This window comes from Prionailurus viverrinus, chromosome B4, assembly GCF_022837055.1.
Source record: "Prionailurus viverrinus isolate Anna chromosome B4, UM_Priviv_1.0, whole genome shotgun sequence".
Lineage (NCBI taxonomy): Eukaryota > Metazoa > Chordata > Mammalia > Carnivora > Felidae > Prionailurus > Prionailurus viverrinus.
The window spans coordinates 9,044,139-9,066,271 of record NC_062567.1 but is presented as its reverse complement, the minus strand read 5'-3'; the positions used below and the strand labels follow the sequence as shown (position 1 = coordinate 9,066,271).

The following is a 22,133-nucleotide window of genomic DNA, read 5'->3' as shown; positions in this document are numbered from 1 at the left end:
CGGCTCCCCCACTCAATAGTTATCTCACTTTGGGCACCTGTGTCCTCATTTGTAAAACAGTAACACCTGCCTCACTCGCCTTCTAAAACCACAAGGATCAGCTGAGCTAACATATGCCAGCTTGGCTGACAGCACATGATATGGATGTAACACTCCGCCCTCCAGATGAACCAGGAGAATGTGGTGAGCTGAGCAAGGGCAGTGGATGCAGACCTCAGATCTGAACATTGGGCCGGTCATGCACTAGCTGGGCTTCTGTGACGCTTCTCTCTCCTGCTTCTCCTGCTTCCTGTTTGCAGGTCGCTGCTCCTCAGCAGGTACTCCTCCCGTTGACCTCTGATGGCTGCCGTCCTCAGGTCTTGTTCCTGGGCTCTACCCTCTGTGTGTGAACTCCCTCTGGGGCATCTCGTCATTGCCATGGCCTTAAATCCTATCTCTCCGCGGTGACTCCCAAATTTATAGCCCCCTGTCACACCTTTTCTTTGAGTTCCTGCCTTCTTGAGACGCCTCCATTCTGGTGCTGGGCAAAAGCAGCCCTGATTGCGTCCTATCCAGCAGTGCCTGGGACACCATCCACACTCCAGTCCCCCCCTGTGTTCTTCATGTGGCCTCCTCCACATCTCCATGAGCTTGGGGTTCCCCATCTGCAATCGCCTTAACTCGGGGCAGAACCGTTTCAGTGACTCTGTCTTGTCCACTCTCGTTTCCTGTGCAGCATGCCTCACGTGCCCTAAGGCTGCATTCATTTCTTGTTCACTTGACTGTTACTGGTTATCCTTTCTAGAATTTTAGTTCCACGAGGGGACTGTGTCTCTCGTTCACTTCTCTAGCCCCAGGGCCATGCGAAGCTCCTGACCCATAGCAGCTGCTCGGCAAATATCTGATGAACAAATGAATGTGTGTCCTGAGCAGGTTACTAACCTTGTGATAATTAGGTCTGTTCTCTAACATTAAGGGAATTGGGTTAGATATGAGATAATACACTGAGAAGAGCCTAAACCAGGACGTGGCACATAGCAGGTATTTAATGTTAGTTCCCCTTCCTATAACGAATTAAAAATTGGGGCGCTTGGATGGCTCAGTCAATTGGGCGGCCGACTTTGGCTCAGGTCATGATCTCTCTGTTTGTGGGTTCAGGCCCCGCGTCGGGCTCTGTGCTAACAAACAGCTCGGAGCCTGGAGCCTGCTTTGGATCCTATGTCTCCCTCCATCTCTCTCTGCCCCTCCGCCATTTGTGCTCTATCTCTCAAAAATAAACAAACATTAAAAAAAGAATAAAAAAAGAAGCTATACAAGTTATAAAGAATATATTCTTTAAGCACATAAAAATGCGTGTGGGCTATAAAGACCTTCTGCATCCAGAAGGTCTTAATCAAATATGGTAAAATGTGCATCGCTAAACTTATTACATGCACAACTGTAGAACTTATTACATATACAGGTACCTGGGCTGTACTCCAGAGACACTGATCTAAATAGTGTGTATCCTGATGCCTATCAGTTTGAGAACCAGTGATACAGAATATAGGTTGAAGTATGGTATTGGGCGTATTAGGGTTCTCCAGATGGAAAAAAAAGAGGTTTTAAATATATGGAGAGAAAGAGCGAGACTGAAAGAGGGCTGGGATCCACAGGATGGGCCAGCAGGCTGGACATTTGGGTAGATTCGATGTTGCAGTCTTGAGTTCAAATTCCACGGGACAGGAGGCTGGAAACTCAGGCAGGGTTTGTAGGCCGCAGTCTTGACCACAAGCCTTTCCACTTTGGCTAGCTTCAGTCTTTCATCTTCAGTTCCTCAACTGATTGGATGAAGCCCACCCACATTAGGGGAAGGGCATAATCAGCTTTACTCAAGGTTACTGGTTTAAATATTAATTATAGCTAAAATATACCTTCAGAGAAACATCTAGACTGGTGCTTGACCAAATAGTGGGGCCTCAAGTCCTAGCCAAGTTGACACACAAAATTAACTATCATATTGAGCAAATATTTTAATTATAATTTTAAAAAATGTATTAAGCATCTACTATTTCTCCAGTTTTAGGCTAGGTTTCATGGAGTCACTATAATGCAAAACCCTATTCCCTCATGCCTCCCACCCAGGAGTTTGTTATTGATTTTTAAAAAAAATTTTTTTCAACGTTTTTTATTTATTTTTGGGACAGAGAGAGACAGAGCATGAACAGGGGAGGGGCAGAGAGAGAGGGAGACACAGAATCGGAAACAGGCTCCAGGCTCTGAGCCATCAGCCCAGAGCCTGACGCGGGGCTCGAACTCATGGGCCGCGAGATCCTGACCTGGCTGAAGTCGGACACTCAACCGACTGCGCCACCCAGGCACCCCTGTTATTGGTTTTTTAAATTTTGGTGTTTCTTCCCTTAACAAAGATTCAACACATAAGAGGTGGGGAGAGGGTTCCTGGTTAGGAGCTTTTTAGGAGCCACCCAGGCAGAGTAGTCTAGAAAACTCTGTCTTCAAAGAAAGACTTCTGTATGTCAGATTTACCCACCTCAGATGATACTTACTTACTGTCTTATTCAAAAGCCACGAAAACAAAACAAAATAAATTCCAGAGCTGCTACCACGTGCCAGTTCTAAGGATACAGTGACAGAGGAAATGTGGCTTCTGCCCTCTATTTGTTGATGGTTTTGTTGTGGGGCTCCTTCGTTCTCGTGACTTGCTTGACTAAATAAAACATAGGCGCTTTATGAAACTGCAGAGGGAATAGGATGTAGTAGGAAAGACCCTTCGCTTTTGAGATATTTATTAAAGGTTGGGGAGATTTGTCATAAAGGGATATAGAGCATCAATCCAGTGGGAACACTTCTTCAGAACCGTCCCAGGGATGAGCATCAGTGGGCACTTGATTCCTTAAGCATGACCGAATTTCCCCCAACCTGTGACTGCTTGTGTCCAGCAGGTGGCGCCAAACGGCTGGTTCTAGCTAGGACGCACGGGCTCCTCTGCAAAACATGAAATATATTTCTATAAAGCCAGCATCTTAAAAAAAAAAAAAGTATATGTATTTTGAGAGAGGGAGGGAGAGAAGCAGAGAGAACGGTAGAGAATCCCAAGCAGGCTCTGCATTATCAGTGTGGAGCCCAATGTGGGGCTTGAACCCAGGAACTGTGAGATCATGCCCTGAGCCAGATCAAGAGTTGGACACCCAGCTGACTGAGCCACCCAGAAGCCCCTATAAAGCCAGCATCTTAAAGCACTCATATTATCTGTCTGAGGCCCTTTCTTTCTTTTTCTTTCTTTCATTCTTTCTTTCTCTTTTTTAAGATTTTATTTTTAAGTAATCTCTGCACTCAACGTGAGGCTCAAACTTACAACCCTAAGATCAAGAGTCTTATGCTCTATTGACTGAGCCAGCCAGGTGCTCCCTGAAACCCTTTCTTTTGCTCCATTTTAGTGTGACCTGTGAATTTAATGAGCAGTGGCCACAGAAATGGTTGCCAGTCCTGGAATGTGGTAATATCGTGGAATAATGGAAATGTAAGTGAAACACAAGAGATAGCCTAGTAAAGTAGCCCCCAAATATGGAGCTGACATGGGGAACGTGTGTGTGTGTGTGTGTGTGTGTGTGTGTGTGTGTGTGTGTGTACATGTGCTTGTGATGAAAAATACTTAAAAAAAAGGTAAAGAGAAAATATTGTAGAAGAACCTATAAAGGGATTTAAAAAGGTGGAGATGAAAGAGTGTGCTCAAGTAAGCATCAGACTAGGGAGCTTAGTTTTGAGAGTATTAATATGGAAACTCCAGAAGAAAGGGTACTATTCCTCTATTTCTGGCGGTCCTAATAAAAGGCGACTTGAATATCAATGAATATCACGTGAGTACAGGATTAGGAAAAATGACACCAAGTCATCCAGAGCCAATTCAATGGAATTCCTTTCAAGGGAGTCTTCCTGTACTCACAAAGACCAGGAAGATCCATACCACACACAGTACCTGTTAGGGAAGGGGGAGTCATAGCTTCAGGTTCTGAAGGAGGATGTTCTGTCCTGCAGAAAAGGAGAAAAGCAAAAAGCAGAGTTGAATTGTCCTGGTAGACCTATTGGGTTCACTTTCTATTGAAGCTTTAAAAATCTCCCACTGAAATGAAGTCTGCATCTGATAAGGTGGAAGATAAGAAGTTTTTTGGTTTTGTGTGTGTGTGTTTTCCTGCTGCAGTTGGGGCATCTATTGCCCAGGTTAGAAGCTGCTTCCAGAGCAGGGCCATTGACTTAGTTTGAAAATGGTTCTCTGTGTCCTGTGTCCCCTACCTGGAGACCCTTCAAAAAGGAAGACAAAAGGAGAGCATTCGTGACATATTCCAATGATCGTACACAGGTGACCCCTGGAGACCAGACTAAGACTCTAGGAGTCTTGCCCAGTCTTGACCAGGAGGATGTGGCTTCTCTCAGGAATTGTGCAAGTTCTAAAACTCCTAAGTGAAGTGATGCTAGAGGCAGAAGTGTCATTGAGGCACAATAGTATATGATTATGGGCTTTGCAATACCTCAATTTCAACGGATTTACAACATTGCTTGCAATAAATAAATGAATAAATAAATAACCCTTTCTTCCAGGAGAGTTGACTTCTTACAGAAGGAGTATGATACCCAGGTTGGTACAAACTGGGGCTTGATTACGAAATCTATGGAGAGGAACAGTATTTAATCTACATTATTCCAATTCACCATTCAAATAATGTAAGCATACTCTGACAGGCCAGTAGCTCTCAATTTTGTGTGCTAAAGGATTACCTAGGGTAGGTTATTAAGATATAAATTCCTACCCCAACTCCAGATATTCCGATTGTAGAGACTGGGGGTAGAGTTTAGGAATTTGCATTTTAGAGATAATTTCGTCATTTCGAGTAATTTAGATGCAGAAGATGGAAAGACCTTCCTCAGAGAAATATTACCCGAAGCAAAGGCAGAATTAGTCAATCAGAGAAACCTCTAAATTTACTTCCATTCATTCATTCATTCACTTCCTCCCTTTCTTCTGAACACGTAATGCACCGAGCACATAATGCACCGAGCACTGAACACATACTGCATAGTGCCCTTCCTTTGTACTTGGTGCTGTGGGACATAGTAAATATGAGGAGACTCAGTTCCTTCCTTAGAGGAACTTATATCTAATGCCTGATACAGATATGCATTTACATGTGAATGACAATGTCAGGTGGTAAGCATTGCATTTGTAGAAATGATGTGGAAGTCCAAGATCATTGTAGGGATTGAGAAGGAAGTCATGTCCATGTGAGCTGGCATGCTCGGGACAGCAGGAAGGGCTCTGTGGAGGGGGTAGGACATTGCCTGGGTCCTGAATGATGACAAGTGAGCAGGATACTTGAGATGTTGGAACAGCATTCACTTCATATCCTGCTTATTAAGCAAGTATACTATTATCATCCATAAGCCTATACTAAAGATAGCAGAGTGGCAAAGTACGGCCAGGGATTAAACTATAATCTCATTAACTGCCTTCAGAGAAGAAATAAAGGAGGAGAAAGCAAAAGCTCTTCAATCAGCAACATCATCTCCTTGTTTTTTTCAATATTCTGTTGCCAACGGAACCATTCTCTACTTTGCTAAGTTAATAAATAGTAGAAATGCTTGACATGACATGTTTATTATGTATAACTTGCTTTTCGCACAGATTCATATCTATTTCATCCAGCTGCCTTCAAAAAGTTAACATTATGATAAGACACACGACAAGTATAGGCAATTAACATCCTAAGAAGAAGAGTAGGACTGTTTGAAGCCACGGAAGGAAGATGACTTAAATCAAAAATCATGTATTTAACAAAGCAATCTGTATTCCTAACACTTTTGTTTAGGCATGGTATTTTTCTTAGCTATATTTTGCCTATTTCTTTAGGCAAAAAAATTTTTGATCCAGCTACCTCATTCTCCTTCCCCAGCTCTTCTTACCAGTATCCTACAAAGGATTGGAAAGCAAATATTTAAAGTATCTTCTCACTGGGCATGTAGAGGAGTGGCATTGCTACCCCGCCATACTTGATGGGAAAGGACACTGACTCTGGAGCCAGATAACTGGATTTTTAATCTTAAGATCCATCACTTCCCTTCTGGGTAGCTTTGGCAAAGTTACTTAACCTTTAGGGGCCTCAGTTTCCTCGTCTGTAAAGCAGACATAAATAGGATTCTTATGATTAATGAATCCATACATATAAAAGCATTTAGAAGAGCCCATAGCAACAGCTCAGTCAGTGTTAGCTATTGTCATGAGCTCTGGTGCAAAGGAAGGTTCACAGGGACAAGTTTACTGGGATATATAGGCAAACTGGAGAGGTATTAATATATATTTGAAAACCAGCTATAATATGGGGCTAAAAATTATTCAACCCCAACCCAGGAAAATCATATCTTCTTTTATAACAAAACATTTAGCCTATTTATAAGAATGTGTAATATGAAATCATATAACACATTTAAATTATGAGAATAGCAAGACTAGGGATATGAAAGTACTGGAGAAGAGTCTAGCACAACAATGCATACATGGCAACTTAGGTACGTGCAATGGGTGAACCACACATTTGTCTTCAAGCATTCTGGAAATCACTGCAGAAAAGGGGAACGTGATGAGCAGCAAGATAAAAACAGTCCAATTATTCGGAAGAAACACGGTTATTTACACAATTACTCACACTGTTGTGACCCGAGGACATTCGCCAGGTCAGCTTAGGGTGAGGCTGTGTAGCGCGATACACAATGTCTTCAGCAGCTTTTTGGCAAAGGAGCTACAGGGTTTCTCAGGGCTGCTCCGATGACATTCCTCAAATCAGAACCCCAAGGGCATTTCAGTAAAGCAGTTCTAGGGGGAGATGGATTGTGGGTCCCAGGTGCTTGGCTGCCTATCTGTCTTGCTTCATCGAGAAGAAGATTTTACGATACCTGCAACACCTGTAACTTTTCATTCTGAGTTGTTCGGTTTCTTTCTTTCTTTCTTTTTTTTTAAATGGTTATTTTGAAAGAGACAGAGACAGAGCATGATCAGGGGAGGGGCAGAGTGAGAGGGAGACACAGGATCCAAAGTAGGCTTCAGGCTCCAAGATGTCAGCACAGAGCCCAATGCGGGGCTTGAACCCACGAACCGCGAGATCATGACCTGAGTCCAAGTCAGATGCTTAACCGACTGAGCCACCCAGGTGCCCCATGTTTGGTTTCTTAAAAGCCATTTGCAACTATTTTCTCATTGAAGCCTCAGCTTCTGAAACAGGGATCATTAAACCCTTTTTATAGATAAAGAAATTGAGTCCAGGAGTGGTTGGACAGCTAGAACATGGTGGGAGTGGGTTGAGGTGCTAGCTCCCTGAGCTCATCTGAACTATCAGCCCTGACCCAGGACCGGACATCTCAGAGCCCTGCTCCCTCTGCCACATCTTTTTATCCACCAACCTCTGATTGTTATGCCTGCAACTCCATTGAGATTGGTCTGGCAAAAGTCACAGATAATATTTTTGTCATCAAATTCAGTGACCTTTTTCTCAGTTTGCTTTTTTTTTTTTTTTTAATTTGAACAATCAGTTATTCACTCTGTGGCATTTTGTCTTCCTTTGGTTTGGGGAGAACTAGATACTCCTGGACCTCCTCCTACTTCCCTACTGCTTCTGCTCATTAGCCCTTATGAGCAGCTTCTCCACCTGCCTCCCACATGTTGGGGTCCCCAGGGTGCCACCTTTGGCCCTCTCTTCACACTCCCTAAAAGAGCCAATCCTGTCTGACAAATCAGCTGCCATCCTGAAAACAGCAATTCCCAAACTTACAGAGTGAAGTCACATCCTGTATGAGGCTGAGTTCTAAGATCAGGATCTGTGGAAAAATAACGTTTCTTCAACATGAGACTGGTTCATTGTTTTTTTCAGTTGAATAAGAGACAAAACAGCTGGCTTGAATTTGGAGCTATTATGTAGAAAAGGACGTTTCCTTACAGACAGGAATGATGCTTGGAGTAGTGAGGTGTTCATGTGGTGAGGATATACAAGGGAGGAGGAGAGGCTCCTATCTCCCATTTCACAACCTGTTTAGAGCCTACAACTTTGGGGGGAAATGGCAGAAAGAGGAAATTAAGTAGTTCTTCCTTTATTTATTTATGTTTATTTTGAGAGAGAGAGAATGGAGGAGGGGAAGAGAGAGAGAGAGAGAGAGAGAGAGAGAGAGAGAGAGAGAGAGGGAGAGAGAGAGAAGAATCCCAAACAGGCAATGCACTGTCAGTGCAGAGCCTGATGTGAGGCTTGATCCCACGAGCTATGAGATCATGGCCTGAGCCAAAATCAAGAGCCAAATGTTTAACTGACTGAGCCACCCAGGTGCCCCTATTATTTATTTAAGACCAAGCACACACAGGTGAATTTGTGTGCATTAACAATGATTCCATGTGTCTCCACTGCCTGTTCACTGAATATCTTCATGTGGTTGTCCCACAGGATTCCAAACTCAATACATCCAATATTTCTCATCTTTATTTTACACTCAGTTTTACTCAGATATAGCAATATACCTGCTCTGTAGTAGTCCTGTTATAAAGATACTCCCAAATTTTAGTGCTTAATCAATACAAATTTATTTCTTATCCGTGTAACATTCCAAGGTAAGTCAGGAGGTGGCGGGTGAAATGGGCCACAGGCGGTCCACTCTACAAGGTTCAGGGGTCCAGACTCAAGAAGGTTCTGCCATCTTCTAGGTAGCTTCCAAGATTGCCTTGGTGTCAGCGTGCAGTCAGGAGAGGGGGCAGAAGAGAGCATGACAAGGGCACATCTACGTTTTAGTATTACACCACTTCTGTTCCCAGTCCACTGGGCCACCTAGACACCAGGGGAAGAGTTTACATCCCAACACTAAATCTGCACCATGGGAGGGAGCATAGTACTGCATTTTGATGGAGAGGTCTCCATCTGTCATTCTCCTTCCTCCCCATTCGAAATTTGTTCTTCAATATTTTCTGAGTCTTAATTTTCACTTTTGTTAAAAAGCACCAACAATTGTGCTCTTCAAAGGGTTTTTGTGAAAAGTGAGAAAACCTGTGTAAAGCAATTAGAATGTGTCTGACTTCCAGTTGATGCTCACAAGTGGGTTAACTAGTATTGTTATTAATTAGTTGCAGAATTTCATCAGTAGCCCATTACACCAACCTAGAAACTCTCTTCCCTCATCAGAACCACCAATAAGTTGGTGAGTCCTACATACCTAATTAAAAAATACATACATATTTATGTCTTTAAATGCAAGAAACATGTTTCTGATAAGAAAATTGAAACATACAGATTTGGATATTTTTTAAAAAGAAAACAAAAGCCACTCTCCTTGGCGGATCCAATGTATTTATATGGCTTCAACTGCCATCTTGAAAATGGGTCCTATATGCCAGATGGACTTAACAGATATGTTCAGAACATTACATACTAAAACAGAAGACTATATGCTTTTTTCAAGTACACATGGGACATTCTCCAGAATAGATCATGTATTAGGCCACAAAACAATCCTTAGCAAATTTAAGAAGATCGAAGACATACAATGCACCTTTTATGACCACAATGCTAAGAAACTAGAAGTTGACCACACACACACACACACACACACACACACACACACGCACACATCTGGAAAGAGCACAAGTGGAGGTTATGTAACATGCTAATAGACAATGAATGGGTCAGCCAGGAAATAGAAGAAGAAATAAAAAATACACAGAAACAAATGACAATGAAAACACAGTGGTCCAAAACCTTTGGGATGCAGCAAAAGTGGTCATAAGATGGCAGTATATGGCAATACAGGCCTACCTCAAGAAGCAAGAAAAATTACAAATATGCTAACTTTACACTTAAAGGAGCTAGAAAAAGAAGAACACACAAAACCTAAAACCAGCAGAAGAAGGAACTAATAAAGACTAGAGCAGAAATAAATGATATAGAAACTAAAAACCAATAGATCAGTGAAATGAGGAGCTTGTTCTTTGAAAAAATTAATAAAATTGATAAGCCAGACTTAGAAAAAGAAAAGAGAAAGGATTTCAAATAAATAAAATCACAAATGAGAGAGGATAACAACCAACAACACAGAAATACAAACAGTTATAAGAGAATATTATGAAAAACCATATACCAGCAAATTAGACAACCTAGGAGAAATAGATAAATTCCTAGAAACATATCAACTACCAAAACTGAAGTAGAAAGAAATAGAAAATTTGAACAGACCAATAGCCAGCAAAGAAATCAAATCAGTAATCAAAAAACTCCCAAAAAACAAAAGTCTAGGACCAGATAGCTTCAAAGGTGAATTCTACCAAACATTTAAAGAAGATTTAATGCATATTCTTCTCAAACTATTCCAAAAAATAGAAATGGAAGGAAAATTTCCAAATTCCTTCTTTGAGGCCAGCATTACCCTGATACCAAAACCAAATAAAGACACTGCTAAAATAGAGAACTACAGGCCAGTATTCCTGATGAACATAGATGCAAATATTCTCAGCAAAATACTAGCAAACCAAATCCAACAATACATTAATAAAATAATTCAAGTTGAATTCAATGAAATGTTGCTTCACACCTGTCAGAATGGCTAAAATCGACAATACAAGGACAACAGGTGTTGGTGAGGATGTGGAGAAATGTGTTGCATTTGTGTTGGGAATGCAAACTGGTGCAGCCTCTGTGTATGGAGTATGGAGTTTGGTATCTCTTCAAAAAGTTAAAAATAAAACTACCTTAGGACTGAATAATTGCACTACTCGGTATTTGCCCAAAGAATACAAAAATACTAATTCAAAGGGATATATGCATCCTGATGTTTATAGCAGCATTGTCTACAATAGCCAAATTATGGAAACAGCCCAAGTGTCCATTGATGCGTAAAGAAGATGTGGCATACACACACACAGTGGAATATTACTCAGTCATCAAAAGAATGAAATCTTGACATTTACAACAACATGGATGGAGCTAGAGAGTATTACGCTAAGTGAAATAAGTCAGAGAAAGACAAATGCCATCTGATTTCACTCATATGTGGAATTTAAGAAACAAAACGAATGAGCAAAAGGGAAAAAAAAAGAGAAAGGGAAGAAAACCAGGAAATATACTCTTAACCATAGAGAACACACTGATGATTGCTAGAGAGGAGGTAAGTCGGGGGATGGGTGAAATAGAGGATGGGGATTAAGGAGGGCCCTTGTTGTGACAAGCACCGATGATGTGTGGAAGTGTTGAATCACTAAATTCTACACCTGAAACTAATATTACATGGAAATTTAACTCAACTAACTGTAATTGAGAGAAAAACTTGGAAGAGAAAAAAAGGGTCTTATATGACTGGATTAGAACTCCCAGCTGGAAGGGATCTAGTCAAGTCTTCTTCTTCCCTCATTTTAAAACTGAGGAAACCATAGCCCTGCTGATGACAAAGCTGGGACTCGAATCTAGGTCTTTTGACTCCAATCAAATGCCCCATTGTCATTAATGTCTTCCTACATAAGAACATTCACATGTTCCTCTTGATTTTCATCCCTGTGTTTACCTCCTAGTTTGATGTCACTGAAAAATAAAGTCAGCCAAAACCCACTAAGCAACTCGTCTCCCCTGTCCTCACAGTTATTGATTGGTGTCTGTTGGATGAAAATGGCTGCTGTATGAATTTCCTCTAATCTCCTCTGGTTACCAAGCCAGTGAAAATTCCAGAGTGCTAAATTCTGGCTCTTCGAACATGGTTCCTGGGGTCCCCAAACCTTCCTGCTTTTTATTCTGAGCAGCAGATGGCACTGTGCCCAAGTCTGGAAAGATGTTGAGGGAAAATGCATTCAAGCTTCCTGCAAAACCCTCCCTTAGATGCATAGGCAGGCTCACCTTCCCGGCTTAGAGTGCTCACAGCTGAGTGTGAGCTGGTTCGAAATGTTGGGGCAGAAGCTGGTTCGTGACTGAGCTCGCTTCCTCACCTCCTGGGCGCACAACTGGACTATATTTCTTGGTTTCTGTTGTAGTGACTGAGCTGCGGCCAGTGCATTGTGGGAGAAAGTGATCTTTCCATTTCCAGGCCCGGCCTGTGAAAGTCTCCTGTACTTTCCCCCTCTTCTAGCTGGGTGTTAATGCCTAGGATGACCCTGGAAACCATAGGATGGAGGTAGCAGAGTTGGCATCAGCCTGGGTCCCTTTATGACTGCACGGAGCTGAGTACCCTCTCTGATTTGGGCCCACATTGGGGTGCTACATGAGTATGAATTACTGAAGTCCTCTATACTTGAGTCTGTTAGGCAGGGGGACCCACTCCCTGTCCTCATGGATCTTACGGCAAAGCAAGAGACAGAAACACAAACGATTAACTAGTTATTGGCATTGATATTGAGTGGGGGAAAAACAGTGGGAGCAATCCATTTTTCAAAGCGTAAACTGAGTTTATAAGCTGAGTAGATTTAATCAGTAGCTGGACGGGACCACAGGGGGAGGAGCCAAAGCATTCCAGGCAGGGGAGAGTGTGCACAAAGACAGGAGTGGGGAATCAGGAGCGTAAATAGGAGGAACGAGAGCACTCTGTGATAGCTGAGTTGAGAGCAGGCAAACCAGGTGAGGCTCGCCCTGGCTGAGTCCTGTGTTCTTAACACGGCTACCTGGCTGTGGTAGGCGCCACGCTGTGCCAGATGACACCGTGAGGGCTGTGACTTTGGGGCACCCTTATGAGGAGCAAAAGAGGCAGCTCCTATTTTGATCTGAGTGGTGTAGAAACGGAGCGTCAGATTTGGGTTCGTAAGTGACATAAGAATGACGAGTCAACATCCTTCACTTGTAGACGTGGTAATCCTTCTGTTTCTATCATCTATTTTTCTAAAAAGCGTTAAGGTGGACTCCATGTGCTTTTATTACATAAGTCAACCATCCAAGTTTTTCTCTCTCTGATTTTAACCCTCTGACCTACAGAAACAGAGACAAAAACAAAAACAAGTAACTCCACTTTCAGACCGCTGGTATTAAAGAAAAGTGAGGTTTTATCTTTCTGAGAGTGGAGGTAAACACCCTTCCCCCTGACTCCAACTCCCATTTGGGGGGCAAAGAGTATCCAAAATTGCGTGTGCAAGAAGATCCATTGAGGGGCAGGGGAAAAAAACCCACTGGAACTTCTATTTTTTTGAAAAAAATTATGTAAGAACATTTACATGTAAGAGATCTCCCCTCTTGACCAGTTTTGAAGGTCACAATTCCTAGGTATTGTGACCTATGGGTACAATATTGTACAGATATTGTGTGTTTTTTAAATATAACCATACTTAATATGTAATCAATGCAGACAAATAATTTGTAAATAAAAATATGTATATGGAAGGTACCTGATGAAATCAGGTAAGCAATCAACAAAGTTTGGAGAATTTCATGCTGGTAGTCTGCATGTTCCTGGTTCCTCCTAAAATCCCGCAGGAGGGGCCCTCCTATCCTTACCCTCAGGTGAGCAGCCAAATACCTTCTGTGGGAGGAACTCAGGGAAGTGAGTCCCTCCTGTCTCCTCCCCAGAAGCACATTCCTTGGCTCTGGTCCATTTCTGCTTTGTCTTGTCCTGGCAGGACTTTTGGTCCTGAAGTCTGCTCCTGCCCAGTAGAGTACTTTCCCTCCTGTGTGGTGACTCCACTGTTACCTCGGCTATGGTCCCCAGCCCTCCTTTCTCCCTTGGGTGGAACCACTGAGCCTTACCTGTCTCAGGCACACCACCTCCTGACCTCCTGCCCACGATCTCCAGCAGCCAGCTGCCTGCCTTTACACTAGTCCTGCCTTGGCAATATCTTAAAGGACTAGTGCTGCTCCTAGTGAGTGTTTCTGTGATTTTGAAGGAATAGTGATAGTACAATAATAATAGTAGTGACAACTGCCATTTGTATGCCCACTAGTGCCTTGTGCTTTACATGATCATCTCCAATGCTGATGGCTTTGTAAGGGGTGGACTGTCATTCTCACTTTTGGGGCAACACAATGGAAGCTGAGACTGTAAGTCCAAATATCTGAGCTGGGATTTGTAGACAAATGACCTGTCTGCTACCAAACTCTGGATCTTTCTGCCACACTCCAGGGCCATTCTCGCCAGTACCCAGCATAGTGGGGCGGGGTGGGGAGGGTAGTTCCATTAACATCAGATCAGTGCTGAAATGGCCTTGCTGGGTGAGAAGTGTCCCCTGCTTCTCCAAGCAAACAATCTAATTTGCAGGCTGTGATAAAAATAGATAAATAAATACAATGGTTGGAAATACTTGAGGTACATCTGGGGCAGAAAGGAATTCTAACGTCTAGAGCTTTGGGTAGTGCACATGTTGCCCCGGGCCCAGAAATGACCCATGGGCTCCTTCCTCCTACAGATGCCCCCCTGGGTGCAGGAGCCTAGCCCCACCCGGCCAGTCCTGCCAGATGCACTTCCCTCTGTGATAGGACTTGCAGGCACAGCCACATCCACTCCCCCCGCCCTGCCCCTTCATGAGCATCTGGGGCCACGACAGAATGTTTCTTTCTACTCTACCTCACACCCAGCTTCACACCTGGGCTGATTTCCTGATTTCACTTTTCCACCTTTCAGGTTTGTGGTTGCCTCTCCAGCAGAATCAAAACAACAGATTTATACAAAACACTGTGGGTTTGGGGCGCCTGGGTGGTGCAGTCGGTTAAGCGTCCGACTTCAGCCAGGTCACGATCTCGCGGTCCGTGAGTTCGAGCCCCGCGTCAGGCTCTGGGCTGATGGCTCAGAGCCTGGAGCCTGTTTCCGATTCTGTGTCTCCCTCTCTCTCTGCCCCTCCCCCGCTCATGCTCTGTCTCTCTCTGTCCCAAAAATAAATAAACGTTGAAAAAAAAAATTTAAAAAAAAAAAAAACAACACTGTGGGTTTGGACCAGAAAGCATCCTTGAGCAACATGTTTATTCTATGCTTCTCTCCCTCACCCTTAGCTACTACCTGGAAGAACCCACGGAGAGGAAAACCGACTTTCTTGGAAAATAGGCAGAGGCATGCTGAAAATCTGCTACAGCTGTCCTCCATACCTGGGATACATTTAATCAGAACATAATGCACCTGCTGCCCAAAAACAGGGTGGGAGTCCCTTCCTTGCCAAGGGAAACGGAACAGCCCCTGGCTGCTGGTACATTTGTCCCCCACAGGATGGGGACAGATGGGTGATTGAGGGTTTGGGAAAGTTCTTTCCCTCAAATGAGGATCCAGCTGATAGTCCTGCTGTGTGTTGCTTATTTCCAAGCACTTCAGGGTGGTTTCCTCTGAACTTTAGCTTCTAGAACCCAAGACCTGGAGGGTTGAGGCTCTTCTTTGGATCACACTTCCACACTCCCTCTTAAATTGCAGGTCAACCGTTTGATTTCTGCTGCCTTTGTCCTCCCATAAAAGGGATTTGGGGGCATAATTCTTCGAGAAATCTCAAGTGCTTTTAATCAAAAACTACTTTTGATTCTTCATCTTTTTTCTTGCAGCTATTTTGAGTTTTGTTCTCCTTGGTTTGCGGAGGCTTCTAAAAATGCATTAGTTTCCAGCTTCACAGGTGAGAGCCGAGGTCTCCAAAGAGCAAAGTGGATTCTGGCTGAAGCTGAGTCAGTAATCAGCTTTGTTGGCCTTTGACTCTACCCAATTTGCTTGCTCTGAGGAGGTGTGTAGAGTGAATGTACACACAGAAAATGTGTCATGGTTCCTGTATTCCAGGAAGAAAGATGCCCCACAGGCTCACTCTCCAGCCTTCTTTTCCAGCAGGTACTGACCAATTTGTTTGTACTTTGAGCTCTAGTCAAGAATGGAGAGTCTAATTGGATCTCCACACTAACCAAAATGTTCAGAGCTTGTATATAGAATACTAATTTCTAACTTGTCATCTTGTAGTCTTTCTGGTGAATAAAGGGAAAGGGTAACCGGGCACATTTTTGTGTATCTTTAGTGGTGATCTTTACAGGGGTCAGATGCCTAAGATGCCCCAAACAATGGGCCACGTCAGGTGACCTGGCCCTCATTCCCATGCTTCTGTCTCCAGCTGTGACACACGAACTTTGTCTACTCATAATCATTATTATATAGCTGACTCTTCATGTTTTGCAATGAAAAGATGGAAAATTCAAATGAGATGGTTAAAATCCACATGGCTCTAGATATAATGAAAAACAGTCATGTACTGAGACACAGTGTCTCTCTTTACACACATACACACATCCCACTCATCTATGTTTGGGTTTTTACTTTGCATCTGATTATAATCCTCTTTTGGCTTGTTCCATACTGCCAATAACCAGGGGACCCAGAAGGACAGCTGGGAAAGCAGCAAGATGACCATCTACGTGTTGTCCTTTGGGAATGACTTTCAAGTTCATGGCTGCGGTGGCTGCTACCCAAAGTCAACAGCACAGAAACCTTCCTGCTATATCAGAACCTCTATCTAAAAATGGATTGACTCAATAGGAAAGCAACAGCAAAAGGTAATACTTCCTTAGTAGGTATCAGTCAGTGGAACAAACCAGTCTTGGGTCTTGGTCCCTCTGGAGGGTTTTTGAGAGATCTATGGTTGTCATGAATAAGTCAGGCCATGTAGACAAGACACAGGAGATTCAGCTTGGAGCTCTTGGGACCAAAGCAGATTACTAATGTCTCTTTATATATAACCAAATATTCTTTGGAGGAGAAGATGGGACTGGATCAAGTTCGTTTGGGAAATTCTGCGTTAAATAAATTTAAATGGGTTTTGTCAGCCTTTAAAAACTCAGGTTTTATTGTGAAAGTCTTAAGTGGGGAAAATACCAGAAAGCTGTTCCCAAACTTTTTTGACCTAGAAGTTCCTCTTCACTGGGAATCTCTAACATTTCAAAGGGCCCTAAAATCCCACACCACCCAGTTTGGAGAATGCCATTTGGAGAAGTCAGAGAAGCCCCAGCTGTCCCAGGTCACCAGCTCCCCTGAGACTCAGGTTCTAGCCCAGTGGGCTTCACATTTGGGTATCCACATCCTTGGAGATGCACAAAGGCTTGCAAAGAGTCCAAATTCTAGGTTCATCACTTTCCTGCAACTGCTCTGCCCATTCCTGTGAGCTGTTCCTGCAGGATACAGTGCCTCCTTTTGGTTCTTGCACAGAGGCTGTTTTATAAAACGGGGGGTGGGGGTCCTCTGCCTCCCCCCTACTTGTGATGCTGCATTGCCCCAAGGTGGGCAAATCTCTGGGGTGCCCGGCAAATGCTGTTTTTAAAAGACAGTGAATGAGTCTATTGACTGAGTAATCTTTTTACAACTCAGATGATTTCTACTTCTTTGCTTTCATGCAAATTGAGGGAAGACCTAATTGAACTGTAAGAGAATTAGATCAGTTTCACTGATAGATCACCATATCAGAAGGGGCTTGGTAATTGTCATAGCTATGATAAAATTCCTTCCATTCTAATTTTGCTTCTATAAAAATTCTATCATAGTGCTTACAATAACTGTAACAACAATAATTACAAGATGGGAATAATGTTGATGACAGACCCCATCTATTTTAGCAAGAAGTCTGATGAAGAGTAGTTTTTCCAATAAAATTTTACCTTTTATGGTGAATAATTATTTATAAAAATTGTATTTATAAAAATTGTTATTTTAATAAATTGTGTATTAGTAATACCCATAGTGACAATTCAGTTTAGAAATATTTCTTTGATACCTAGAGCTATATAGTCACAGGAAATTTTAGACACTAATTTGAAATTAATTAAAATGTGAAAGATTAATTTCAAGTTATATACGTATTCTTGCTTCAGATAGTTATGCTTGATCAATAAAAGTGTTTCAGACGTAAAAATCACATTATCATACATTCATGTGTGGAATGGAGATATAACCTCAGGAGTAAATGAAGTAATTTTTTGCTTGTTGGCATATACTTAAAATGAATTATGGGGGCACCTGGGGGCTCTACCGATTAAGCGATGGACTCTTGGTTTCAGCTCAGGTCATGATCTCAAAGTTGGGGAGATTGTGCCCCAGGTTGGGCTCTGGGCTGACAGAATGGAGCCTTATTGGGATTCTCTCTCTCTCTCTCTCTCAAAATAAGTAAATAAGCGTTAAAAACAAAGAATTATGGTGGATATCAAATCGCTATGGTATTAGATTGCACTGGAAACATTTTTGGAGGTCATATGAGTTTTATTTTTTAGTGTTCAGTGTCCATTCAGCAGCAGTTATATCCTTGGTAACTATTTAAACAATGAAGAAATATTTTAGATGTTAACTTCAAAGGGTATGAGAAGACATGTAGCTTTTAAAAATTATTTTCATGGGTGACAAAGCAGGAAGTTGAAGTCTCTGTGTCCAACAGCCCATAAGGAGAAGGAAGAGGCAGGTCCAGAGATGGCAATATTTGGCCCATATCACACTCCCTCCATCTATGGAGCCCTCTCTCTAGTCTGGCACCCACATCCATTCATCCAGCTCTAGGTCCTTCACCTCCCAACCTAAAGTCCCACCTTACCTCTAACCTCCTCCTCCCCCTACTCCTCCCCCTCCTTCTCCTCCCCCTCCTTCTCCTGTCCACATCACCTAGCCCCAACACTCATTCCCTTTAGACTTGATAACCAGCCATACTAACTTGGCCTTGGGACACCTCCTGGTCTGCTGCCTCACACTCCCCAACTCATTCTTGCCACAATCCCAGAAACCCTCAGACGGTAGGAAGCCCACAGCTGGTTCTGACCTCTGAGCCCCAGTCCACCTGTCACCATCTCAATAATAAGCATTAATCTGTAGGTTTGCAGTTTTCAAAGCCTTTCCCTCTTTGTATTCCCTCATTTACTCTTTACCACAATCTGCCGCATTAGAGAAAGAAACTGGCGCTCAGAGGATTTAATTGATTTGTAAGAAATGGTGGAGTTAATATTTGGATCTGGGTCATCTGTCTTCAAACTCTATGCTTTATCCACAATGCGCAGTGCCTCTGGAGAGTCTTTTTAGCTCAAGGTCAAGGCAAACCAATTGGGATCTCCTGAGTCTGGAGTGGCCCACTTCTCAGTGCCCTTAGTGAGCCTGCCCCCTGGAGATGGTGGTGGGTGTCAGCACAGTGTCCTTGTCTGCTGGCCCCTCCCTGGGTTCTCCATCAAGATTCTCCACCAGAACCTTGGAATAGACTTATGGACAGCGACAGGGAGATCAACACATACACATACTTGATGCAGAGCAAGATATGATGGTGTGGAGCCAAGACGAGATGACTATAAACAAACATTCACATAAAAATGCACAAGATTTGCCGCGAGTGGTGTTTTAGTCTGTGTAGTTGTACCAGAAATAACACTTGGTTGGAAGTCAAAATACCAATCATCTAGCTTCAGTTTTTATTTTTAATCAAAGACAAAGACTTTTAGAAAGCGAGAGAAGTGCTAAATCTGTTTCAACTTAACTCAAGAAGCCTAAATTAATAGGTATTTCTGGCTGGAACAAGTTGACTTTCACTGTTTCATGTGTTATTTTTGAAAACTTTTGGGGGGAACTTTTCTTTTTTTTTTTTAAAGTGCATTCAGGCTGCCAGACCTATGTATTAGAAAAATAAAATATACCATTTTGGAGGCTCGATTTTTGATTCCTCTGTGTGAGGTATTTCACTGAGGCTGAGCCCTCAAGAACAATATAAAGTTAATTGGGATTTCTAAAAGGGATGGATTCTCTGGGTTGTAAAGGAGTAAATATGTAGCTAAAATGTATGGTAAATAATTTTAGGCCTCTTAGCACACACAGAAATAATTTACTAAAGAAAGGACTGCAGCATTGTAAACAGCCTGGGATCAGACTCAGTGACCACCTGCAAGTTCCAGTGTGCAGATGGCTAAGAGGTGAGCCACCTGGAACTTACTACACCTGTTCTCATTGGTTGGCTCCAGATGTTTACTTCTGAGTAAGCTCAACTGGATGGTTACTCAGGTTCCACTGATAGCTGGGATCTGCTTGCTTTTGTCAGAGTTGATCTAGGGCTGGTGAATGTGTTAACACAAGCTGACCCGCTTACAAATATTAAATTCGTGCATGGAACTTAAAAGCAGATCTGGGTGAAACAGTGGGTGGGGCCTTTCAGCAAATCCTGGGTGACCCGAAGAACTTGCAGATGGTTGTCCCTTGCTGGTTCTCTCTGCTCATCTCTGGTTCTGATACGCCCTCTGAAATGTCACTGAGCACAGGACAGACTTACCTGAACGTAGAACTTAATCCCTTTGTGGCTAAACTTTCAGAGATGGATGTACGTTGACTGTCGCCCTGGGAAGGAGGTTAGAGGTAAATGTAGAGCGTAAATGACTACCCAGGGCCATTTGGGTCTATAGGTGTTTGGGGCAGGAAAGTCTTTTTCTGTGAATCATTGCAGTGAAGGAGAAAGAGCATCCTGCTCCCATCCCTACATATCAATAATTCTTCTGCCGCGGTTCCCGTGACAGCATTTCCAAACACTGGGGGAGAGGAGGAGAGGGTCAAAGGACTTTTAGCTGACAATGCTGTATACAGGGAGGAAACCAGGGTTCAGGGATGGGGAGTGGCTTGCCTGAGGTCATAATGCAAATCAGTAGTGAAGTCAGGTTTTTACTCTGACATCCATCAGTTGACTCTAATCCCCATGTGGCTATCATCCTTTTGTAAACAAGGGATTAATATACTAATTAATTTACTATTCATGGGCAGTGTTTGTGAAATGCTTTAAAGTCCTAGGCAAAAGATACCACATAACTATCCCAAATTATTTATCATCTATTTATAGCACAAGGCACTATGAACAAGAGCATAATTTACAGACTAAAAATTTACATTGTAATCCATTAGGGAAGTACTTTCTAGAAACAGATCAGAGATAGATAGAACACAGCTGTGCCCAGACTAACAGCTGCCAGAGGCCAGGTCTGGAATATGCTCTTTACGCCCCCGTGCTAAGCTCGAAGCCTGGCATGAAGCTGACAGTGAGCCAGTGTTTGCTCACTGCACCTGAGGCACAGGCATATTTGCGTTTGAGCTGTTCTCCCAGACAGTTCATCAAACGGTGTATCTTAGAGTTTCATTTCTCATTACTCCAAGGGGCTCTGGTTCCGTCTCGCTTAGATTGTGGTGAGGGAACTGGACCCTCACAAGTAGCCCAGGTTGAAACTAAAGGAGTCACCTTGAGAACAGGTGTGCAAGGGGTGACCCAAACGGGCCATAGGGGCTACTGAGCTACTGGGCGAGGTGCATAGAGCAGGCCCCCTTGCCAGTCCATAAATCCCTCCCACCTGGGAGTTCTAGTGTCTTGAGCAAGATGCCACCTGCCAAATGCTCCAAGCCGCCTGGAACAAGATGCTGTACAAACATCATCCTGCTTAGTGTTTCTAATCTGCAGATCCTGGGCTGTGTGTCTGCAAATACAAAGAAAGGAATGGGGCCGGGTGGACAGAAACAAATGCATCTGAGCACACCCCAGGCTGCCCCTTGCTACGTGTCTTTCCAACAAGAGATGTTAAGCCCCTACTTCTAAGCCTCAGCAAGTCCTGTGTATTTGTCTGTGATAGGAGCTTCCTCTTCTGGAAATAAATAGTCCCCCCCCCACCACCGCCCTTCAACAATCAAATTTGTTCTTTCCTAGCAGAGCCCCTACACAGGCCCAGGCTGCTCTTTCCCATAACTGAATTGTGGGGACACTCCTCTGGTCCTCTGGCTTGCCTGTGAAATCTGTTAGAGAGAGACCTCTCCAGGAAAAGCTGTGTCTCTGGGTTCTAAGTGATCAGTTTCATCCCTCCACCTGGATCTACGGGAACAGGGTCATGTGGACACTCAGGTTATACACTTGCCAGTTTCTCTAAACAAATGGAAAGACAGTGCCCACAAGACCAAGGTACACTCCTCTGGGATATCTCAGCTGGCCAGAGTGTTCGAAGCTTAAGAAATGGCTTTGCAGCCAAATTCAGAGTGTGGCAATTTCTTCAAGACTATGGATCCAGTGTCTTCAACTACCCAATGGCATGGGATGAACAGGGCAAAGGGAGAATGTTGTAGTGTGAAAGAAATACAAGAGAGACCTAAGACGCATAATACCTTATACACTGTTTCAACTAAACTTATGGCAAAAAAGATTGCTTTAGATATTTGAGGAACTTTTATGAAGTTGGGTATCAGATGAT

General features: G+C 43.1%; 1 protein-coding gene and 1 long non-coding RNA gene across 2 annotated transcripts in view; one reads left to right on the top strand and one right to left on the bottom strand.

The window, feature by feature from the left end:
- Positions 1-2,415: 2,415 nt before the first annotated feature.
- On the bottom strand, positions 2,416-20,311 carry LOC125170856 (uncharacterized). The gene is made up of 3 exons (XR_007154115.1): positions 20,189-20,311; positions 3,956-4,008; positions 2,416-2,964 (listed from the first exon to the last, which is right to left on the bottom strand). It is a non-coding gene; the product is annotated as an uncharacterized LOC125170856 (long non-coding RNA).
- The window catches only part of CCDC3 (coiled-coil domain containing 3), a 153,434-nt gene continuing 146,153 nt past the window's right edge, over positions 14,853-22,133 (top strand). The window contains exons 1-2 of the mRNA XM_047867734.1: positions 14,853-15,750; positions 16,281-16,463. The gene's annotated coding sequence lies outside the window, so the exon portion shown is untranslated. The remainder of the gene's footprint in view (positions 15,751-16,280; positions 16,464-22,133) is intronic.